The sequence below is a fragment of the Arachis hypogaea genome, chromosome 20, assembly GCF_003086295.3.
Source record: "Arachis hypogaea cultivar Tifrunner chromosome 20, arahy.Tifrunner.gnm2.J5K5, whole genome shotgun sequence".
NCBI classification, from domain to species: Eukaryota; Viridiplantae; Streptophyta; class Magnoliopsida; order Fabales; family Fabaceae; genus Arachis; species Arachis hypogaea.
Window position 1 is genome coordinate 114045672 of NC_092055.1, and position 10160 is coordinate 114055831.

Consider the following 10160-nt stretch of genomic DNA (forward strand, 5'->3'; position numbering starts at 1 on the left):
AAGTAATCGTTTCTAAAAATAAACCCACTTTTCGGTGAAACTGTCACATGATAACTGTTAGTTATTGAACTTGTATTTTTAGTTCTTTTACGTAAGATAATTCTATTTATCTTCATGTGAATAGCCAAACAATAATGCAAATTTAATGTTAAAATGAATTATAGTAGTTATTTATATAGAGATGTTTCATATAAAGATGAGAGTAAAAGACCTTTGCCTTCTATTCATTTTTTAAATTATAAGGCGATTTTTGTCCAAAGAAAAGAATATTTCGACTTTCAGTATTTTTATTGAATCTTCACAAATTATTAATAAATTTATTTTTAAAATTTTTTTTACCAAAAATAGTTAAATAAAAAAAGATTATTACAGGAAGTGATGTTGCAAGAAGAAATAATAATTGCAGTACATATAAATCTTTAAAAAAAAATAGCATCACACAAGAAACAACATAAGAGAATGATAACATTAATAGTGTTAGTGTTGATAACAGTATATGAGATAATAATAATGATAAGGTATAATTGTATAGAGCTTTAAAGAGCTGATATAGTTGCTAAATAAAGAAAGGATTAGTTATGATCGGAGTAAAATCTCAACCTGAATCCTGTCCATTTTTTCAAAGGATAAGCTGATCCTTGTCGAAAAAAGTAGTACCACCTTATCTTTATTTCTGGTAGTCGTGAGATATGACGATTTTTTTGTCATTTTCAGCGTTAAAATTTAACGGAATTTATTTACATATCACTTAACGATGATGATGTGTTAATAGATTGTTTGTTAAGTGCCTGATGCGTGAGCATCATTCATAATTTTTCTACATGATTTATACGGTAATTAGTTGATTTTCTAAAAGATTTAAGTGATTTACACCCTATTAGATTCTACTTTGAGTCGTTGTTGCATTACATTGTTTATAGGTAGCATTCGGGCGAAAAGACGTGAAAAAATGCTTAAAAAAAAAGCTCACTATCCCTCTCTGATAAGGTGGCGCTAAACGCCGCATCACTGGCGCTTAGCGCCGGGTTACACGAACTTCCCATTCCTCTCTGGATAGGTGGCGCTAAACGCTACATCACCGACGTTTAGCGCCAGGTCTGCCTTGCAGGATAGGTGTCACTAAATGCCACAATCCGGCGTTCAGCGCCGAGCCCTTGGATTTGCGTGCAATATTTTCTAGATAGGTGGCGCTAAACGCCACATCACCGTCTGGTCACTGCGACCCCCTTTGTGAGGGGCACCCCTTCTCCCGAAGTTACATGACTATTTTGCTGAGTTCTTTAGAGAGAGTTGTCTTGCGCCCCTAAGTATTTTCTACCTACCCACCGGTATCGGTTTCGGGTACAGGTACCTTTTTGTTGAAGGTTGTTCGAGCTTTTTCTTGGAGTATGGCATGGATTACTTCAGCGCCGTACGTAGCGTCTGGTACTTGAAAATTGGTTCAAGGCATTTTCTCTTGTTCTTCTTATCCTGAAAAAGCAGGGACCCATTTAGCGTCGGGAGCAAAACCTGGACAAGAAAAAGGCGTATTTGTAACAAAAAAAATTGTTACAAAACGTTAAAATTTTGAAACAAAAGTTTTTGTAACAAAAAAAGGGGCTGTTGCAGTAAGTCCCGTTACAAAAAGTTTTTGTAACGAAAAATGGAATTGTTACAATTCAATATGATGTTTTGTAACAATTTTTTCTGATACAAAAAACCAGAAGCCGTTATAAAAGTGGTAACAAAATTTAATCTTCAAGGTATTTTTCGTGATAATTTATTTTTTTCCTATCAAAAAATTTTGTTACAAAATGTAACATGATTTTATAACATTTTTTTTCTTTAGTTACAAAAGCAAATTAATTATTTTGCAACAACTTTTTTTAATATAAATTGCATGCATCGTTTAATAAACTATTTTTAAATTGACTAATATATTAACTATTTTAATAAGCAAGTTTATATCTATATAATATGTAAAAACATACATAAGTCAAACAAGATCTTTTTAGCTAAAATTGTTTTCAAACAAAATAATATTAGTGAGTATATTAATTAGTTCTACAAGTTATATGTCTTGCATAAGTTCAACCAAAACATAAAAGTTCTAACATAGATTAGTGTCTCTATGCATCAAAATATTCTTGAGCCCTCAAGGTAGCATATGGTCACCATTTCAGCACTCCTGTAAATAAGAAAAACCCAAACAAAATTTTAGAAACAAGATATAACACTAATTATAATTTTTTCACCAAGTTTTATCCAAAATGTTTAGAAAAATTTTGGCAGAACCTCCCCTAAAACTTGGATATTTCCACCGTCTACGGTTCCAACAAAAATAACCAATTCACAACTTATGTCTCAGCCAATACCCAACCAAATTTATCAAACCAAATAATAGGACATTTATCATTTTTCAACCATGACATAAGTAAAATGTGATAAATAGATCCATATACAAATTAAAGTATACTAATATAAAATGAGAATCATCTACGAAAATGTATTAAAATCATAAGCAATTTTAGGAGTACCTTTAGGGTCTATTAACATTTGAAACCCATGGGCAACATCCAGCAATTTCTTCAGTACGTGTTCTGAATTTACAGGCACATTTTTAAAAAATAATTAATTCTAATGCATGTCTGGTTTAAAAATTAAGAACATCTAATATAAAACCAAAGCTGCATGGTGGTATGCCACTTACCTATGAATCATATTATAGCAGCAAGAAAGAAAATGGATGTTAAACAAAGTGCTATTTTCCTCCAGTCATTAATATGATCCTGTGCAGGAAAACTGTTTTGCTTAGAATAAAAATAAATGTTAAAACAGGAACAAATACAGGTAAAATACTGGAACAACCAACAATGTAAAGCAGGTCAATAAATCACGAGTATGGTTGCATCAAAATGTAAAACATAAGGCAGCACTGTTCTTGTTACTAGTTTTGTCAACTTCTTTTCTATATATGTTAATTCAAGAGGGATGTTGAAAGTTGCCTAAACAAACTAAGATGTGAAACCCTTTTACATCAAAGAGAGAGATGAGAAAGAGAGAACAGTTTATAACAAATAAAATCAGGTTTGACATTTATTTTAACAATTTTCTGGAGATAGATATAATAACTAAAAGAGAAGGGATAAACTTAAGTTTTGAAACGTTTACTATAGATCAAACCCACTGGCTAATCATATGTCTGGTTTTTCTGTTTGAGCAACTCCATATCATGGTTTGGACAAAACTACTAAAACGTGATTTAGAAGCTGGAAATGAAATCCAACAAACATGGATAAGGTGAAAATCAATCAAGCACTTTACTTCTAGTACAAATCTGTGTCTTATGTTGGCTGATAATATCCAGTTATAAAAATAATCAAAATATTAGGAAAAGTCGTGTAAAATGCAGAATCCAATGGCTGATATATATCCAATAATATAAGTAACTAAAACACGCACAATATCAGGAAAAATGAGGTGTAACCTGCAGGATGCCAACAAGTGGTGAGGAAGGCACATCACCAAAGATATGGATTGAAACTGTAGATATTGCCATGGACAGCGCCCTCAAAATTGGTTTTACACAATAAAGAGAAACATAATTTACAGGAGCCTACAAAAGGGGACACAAATTTAAGACTAGAGTTTTATATTATATATCATTATCAGGTTCTTATGAACATGCAGTAGCATGCAAGAAGATGAAATACCAACCATCTGAATCTAGAATAGCCAGTCCAATATAAAGTAATTGATTGCAATTATTATGCAAGTAAAATGGCAGGTTGACCCAAAAAAAAAAAGAAAAATCCTTCAAGTGGCTCATAATGTTACCTGTGTGGCAACCAAATCTGGAAGCAATAATCCTCAACAATTTGATCAAGACAGTCACAATCTAATCACAATTAAGCCACAAAAGCACAAAGAATAACAGGACAGCAGCACATTTACCATAAATAATCACAAACAGCAGCAAGATTGAATGAATTATTGTCTACTGCATTACTAAAAAGATTTTTGTCAATCCAATGACTCAGATTATGAACTGATCCTCCATTACTAACAGTTTTTATTTTGTGCTGTTGTTAGAATTCATCAACAGTTGATGGTGGTATGAACTCAATTATGAGTAACAACTCAATCGATGGTATGAACATGTAAGTAATTATTATTATGAATGAATTTTGTTAGGCATCAATCTAGCATCAACTAAATTAAGAACAAATTAAAAACAAAAACAAGTAATAATTTGAAGTTCCAATAATGTTAAATTACTAATCAGAACAAGTAAAAAAGAAAAAGTAACAAATGAGAAAAAAAACTACACAGAACAATAATCAACAGCCCTAATATTCACAAGTTCTGATAATCAAAAACAATATCCCTAATCAGAAATTCTAAAAAATTAAACCCTAGACTTCCATAGCATTCATAAATTAAAACAATTAATTTCAAAATAAAATTCCCTACCTCAATTAGCCGAAACTCGGTAATTAAACGCAACAAACCCTTCGTTTGTTTTTAATTCCTAGTAGCAAAAATGATCTCAGTAACGGCAAGCTCCACTGACGGCAGAGGCGCAGCCAGAAGCTTCGACAGCGGCGGATCTGGCGGTGGTTCAGACAAAGACGACGCCAGTGACTGGTCGCGGCAGCTGGACTGGTCGCGGCCCTCCCAAGTTCTCTCTCTCTCACCTGGGAATCCTATCTCTGCCCGTGGCTCTGCTTGACGGCGACGGATTCAGAGGCGGCGGCGGCGGCATCACGCGCAGCAGCAGCCCGTGATGATGACGATGGCGGCGCTGGCTTCATAGCGAGAAGGACGGCGGCGACAGGCTTCACAGAAGAGACGACGATGGCGACTGGAACCCGCGAAGACGATGACAGACGCGACGCAGCAGTGGTTCGCGAGGCGTGGTGCAGCGGCGGCGAGCTTCATCCGCGGCGTTGTGCTTCTTCTCCTCTGGCTACCTCCTCCACGTCGGTGCTAGCAATGATGGCGGCGAGCAGCTCGGCCCACCAGCGCTGGCCGTCCCCCTCTCCTCTCTTCTCTTCTCTAACTCCATTTCTCCCTCTCTCCCTCAACGTTTTCTTTCTTTCTGCTGATTTCTTTCTTTTTTTTTTTCTTTTTTCTGCTGCTATGTGCTGGGTCTCTCTGTGATTTTGGAAGGAAGGAAAAGTTGAAAGGGGTGTGACGGCTGAAGGGGGAAAATAGGGTTAGGGTCTTAGGAAGTATTTAGCAAATTAGATTTCATTTTGAGGACAATTGACAATATAATTAGGATATAAAATGATATTAAAAATTAAATTTAATCTAATAAAATTATCTTTAAAGAAAGTATTATTTGTTCATCAATATATAAATTATTTTTTAATAAATATTTTAATTAAAAAAAATAGACATAATTTAGTTAATTCTTTTTGTTTTTTAAAATATGAGTATTAAATTATAAAATATTAATTATTTAATCCGAATTATATAAAATTCTTATTCTTTTACAACTATTAAGTTTTATCGTTTAAATATAGAAAATTATTCAATATTATAAGATTAAGTAAAATTTTTAATTTAATTATCAAAACTTAATTTAATTATTTTTAATACAATAATTTCTAAAAATAAAGTCTTTAATAAATTAATAAATTAAAATTAACTTATAATAGCATTTTTTAAAAATTCTGAGTCTTACAAGAAAAAGATAAGGTTAGAGATTGGGTAACTTAAATATTTTTAATAAAAATAAGGATAGTATAATAATTGAAAATTAATTTTAATTTAATAATAGTTATATAAAGATATTATTTAATTATAAATTTTTAAATTATTTTTAAATAAATATTTTAATTTTAAAAATTAGAGTAATTAAATTAATTATTCTTAAAATATTATTTTATTATTATTTTAAATTATAAATAAAAAAAATACTCCGTTTAATATATAAATCTCTAAAAAATTATTTTGAATAAATATAATAAATTATAAATAATTTATTATTTAATTTTTAAAATAATTTTAAACTCAAACTATCATTAATTTGACTTAAATATTTTTAGTAAAATAAATTTTTGAATATAAAATCTTAAATAAATATAATAAATCATAAATAATTTATTATGTTAATTTTTAAAAAATCAAAGTCTTACATTTAGTATGTTAAAAAAAAATTTTTTATTAGTTATAAAAAATCTTTAAATTTTGTGACAAATAAATAACTTGTTACAAAAATATTGTATTTTGTGACAAATTAATTTTTTGTTACAAAATATTTAGAGCTTTTGAAACAAATAGATATTTTGTTACAAAATATTTTGAATTTTTGCAACAATATAATCTTTTGTTACAAAACATTATAACATTTTGTAACAAAACAACAATTCGATACGAAAGTCAACATAATTTGTAACAAAAGAAATCAAGTTGTTACAAAATATTGAAATATTTTGTTACAAATTTTCTTATTGTTACAAAATATTCTTATTTTGTAACAATAACTAATTATTGTTACAAAAAAACTATAATTTGTAACAATTTTAAATTTGATACAAATTTTTTGTTACAAATGTTTCATTTTCTTGTAGTGATGGAGTGGTCCCATGCACATCAACAATCACACGAAAGGCAATGGATTTGATTCTTTAATCAAATAAACAAATAGAAAAGATATTATTAGGGTTAGTTAGTTTTATTTTTGAATCAATTAAGATTTGATATAAAAGGAGAAAAATTTGCCCTGCAGGTAAGGGTGTTCAAAACTGATCCAATCCAAACAAAATCGACCAACCGGACCAAAAAAACCGATAACCGAACAAACCGAAAATCGAAATAACCAAAAAATTAAATTTTTGCAGTTTTTTGTCGGTTCGGTTCGATTTTTGATTTTGATAAAGAAAACCTGAAACAAAATAAACCGAACCGATCAATATAACTAACCCCCTAAATATCCTTACCCTCATCAAACATAACCCTAGCACTAACTAATAACACACACAGCGCCGCACTCACACTCACCCTCACTCATCACACTCGTTCCATTTCTTCTCTCTCACACTCGTTCAATCTTTTCTCTCACGCTCATTCATCATTGCCGTCGCACACAACACATCCACAGAGTGGCTGAGCGATCCCCTTCCACGCACCTTCCATCGTAGCGCCCTTCGTTAAAGCCATGTGTCATCTGTCCAACCCCTCCATCTTCATCGTTGAAGTCGTGTCATCTGTCCAATCTCTTCTTCTCCGTCATTGAAGCAGTGTCGTCTATCCATATCTAGTTTTTGGTTCATCGCCACCATCGTCTCACCATCCTGCATCTTCATCGTCCTCTATAATGGAGGCTAAGCCTCATGTTTGTTTTTTTGTTCTGATTCTATTTTTATTTTTAAATTCTGGTTTAGTCTTCTTATTGATTGTAATTTATAATTAATACTTGGTTAGGTTGTTCTTGATTCTATGGTTGAGTTGTTAATTCTGATTTTGTTTTTTAACTCTGAACTTTTTATTCTGTTTTGATTTAGGGGTTTAGTTTAGAGTTGATTCTAATTTATGATTTTCAATTCTATTTGTATATTTTGGTTCACAGGTTTAGGGTTGTTGGTTCTGATTTTTGGTTAAGGGTTGTTAAATTTTTATTCTCTGTTCTGATTTTATTTCTTTGAAGTAAGGTAATTTTCAAGATACACCCAGCCACCCACAGCATCGTCTCTCTATTCTGATTTTTGCTTTTTTTTTTTAAATATTTGGTGTTGTGTTTTTGCTTTTGATTGTTCCTCATTTGTTGTGTCTTTTCTTCTGATTTTTTATTTGTTGATGATTTACTGAAATTGCTTCTAATTGTTATTTACTGTTCATTGTTCAATGTATTGTTTATGGCATAGCTTGAATAATTATTTTTTTCAGTTCCCACTGTATGGGATGGATGTTAGCATGCAAAGTTATATTTACTGATCATGATATCTGAAAAGCTATTTTTGGTTTGGATACCATATATTTAGAACTTTCCATGGATGAATCATAGGCCATAGTATGAAAATAAATTATTTCCAATGGCCTTTTTCATCCTTCCTTCTAGCCTATTCCAGAGTATACTAGGTGTTTTATTTTGTTTGCTTACTTTAAAACTCTATGAGCTGGTGACCATTTTTCTTTATTGATTTTAAGACTTTAAAACATGAAACCAAACATGTTATTACACATTTTTCAATATCTCGTTCAGATGATAGAGTCACGAATTGTTTTTACGTAAATAAAAAAAGAAAGACTTCTCGCTTTCAGATTTATTTCGAATTATATAGTTTTGGAGTTCAAAACAAATTCAAGCATAGGACTTTGTAAAATAGTATGATAAATTTTTTTTAAATTGATTGAAAAAACCGAACAAATCAAATCAAACCAAACAGATTTTAATCAGTTTGGTTTGCTTCGGATGGTTTCGGTAAAAAAATCGAACCAAACCGAACTGTAATTTAATTAAACAATTGGATTGGATGACTTTTCTTCAAAAAATCGAACCAAACCGCACCGCGAACACTCCTACCTGCAGGGTCTTTTCTCTTCTCCACTTCAACACTTTTTAGTTTTACACACTTTTACACTTTAAGATTTTCTTTGCACCATGAGCCACTAAACCTCCATTGTTAAGGTTAGGAGCTTTGTTTACTTTAATGGATTAATACTATTTGTTCTTCTACTCTTGAGTAATGCATTGATTTCTATTTAAGATTTGGTTTCGTTCTTCATCCCACGGATTGAGTATATTGGAAAATAAACCTAATCTAAGTTGAATTTCTTTTAATCTTGGAAAAGTTAAATACTGGAATTAAAGCTTGAAATCCCTTTTCTCACAATTTTTCAATTATCTAGATTTAATGTGATACGTGACATATAATCGGATTATTTCTTGGTTCTTAGGGATTGTGTGACTTATAAATTAGAATTTGAACTTAATCTTTTAACACAAGTGATTAATCAAGGAATTGACAGTTGGTTGGGTTAGAAGAGATTGAATTGCCAAGGAATTGGAATTCATTCACCTGGGGTTTGCCATGAACTAAATCTTTGCATGATCAAGGTAGTTGACAATGATTGTTAATCCGGAAACTTAAACATCTCCAAAGTCTTATCTCTCTTCTCATATTATTCTCTCACACGTTTATTATTTGCATTATGCAATTCACTGTCTTCTATACTATTTGATATTCAAAACTCTTACTTTTCACTTGTCTAACTAGAATAATTAGTCAACGATTGCTTGTTTAGTCCATTAATCCTCGTGGAATCGATACTCACCGTGAGTTTATTACTTGATACGATCTGGTGCACTTGCCGGTAGTTTGTGATGTAAAATCTGCATCAAGTTTTTCGCGCTGTTGCCGAGAATTAACCGTAATTAACAACTATCAGTTGATTGATTACCTAGATTAGACCTTTTTCTTTATTTTTTAAATTTCATTTTTTATTTTATTTTTTTCTTTAGTTTTTGCCATTTTATTTTCTTATTTATTTTTCTTTTATTTTCATGTGCTTTACTAAGGATCTCTTCACTGTGGTGTTGAGAACCTAATTTTTCTTGTTTTCTAATTGTTTATGTAGGAAAATAAGGATAAAAAATCTTTTCTATACGATCCTAAAATTGAAAGAACTTGTAGGAGAAACAGAACACAAGTCAGAGCTCAGAGAGCTACAAAAATTCTCAGGGACAAATCAAAAAAGAAAATTGAAGTCAGTATGACAGACAACAATGAGCATGCTGTTGTCAACAACCTCAATAATGCTCCGCCTGTTAGGAGAACTCTGGGGTCGTATACTATCCCTAATCCTGGGAATTGCGTAGGAAGCATAGTATCCCCAGTTGTGCATGCCAACAATTTCGAGTTGAAGCCTCAACTCATCATTTTGGTCTAGCAGAATTGTCAGTTTAGTGGAAGCCCTTAAGAGGACCCCAATTTTTTCATCTCCAATTTTCTAAGGACTTGTGATACAGTCAAGACTAATGGAGTTCTCGCTGATGTTTACCATTTGTTGTTATTTCTTTTTGCTGTGAGGGACCGAGCTAGTTAGTGGCTTCAGACACAACCCAAAAAAAGCATAGCAACCTAGAAAAAATTGGTTAGTAAGTTCTTAACAAAATTCTTCTCATCTTAGAGATTGCCTAAGCTAAGGACAGATATTCAAACAGCTCGAGG

General features: G+C 31.6%; 1 long non-coding RNA gene across 2 annotated transcripts; it reads right to left on the reverse strand.

The window, feature by feature from the left end:
- Positions 1-950: 950 nt before the first annotated feature.
- On the reverse strand, positions 951-5226 carry LOC112782315 (uncharacterized). 2 transcript variants are annotated; one of them, XR_011878519.1, is made up of 6 exons: positions 4453-5226; positions 3467-3595; positions 2690-2768; positions 2517-2579; positions 2095-2167; positions 951-1470 (listed from the first exon to the last, which is right to left on the reverse strand). It is a non-coding gene; the product is annotated as an uncharacterized lncRNA (long non-coding RNA). The 2 variants fall into 2 exon arrangements; XR_003192947.3 differs by lacking the exon at positions 951-1470 and having other exon boundaries at positions 1974-2167.
- Between the last annotated feature and the right edge of the window lie 4934 nt (positions 5227-10160).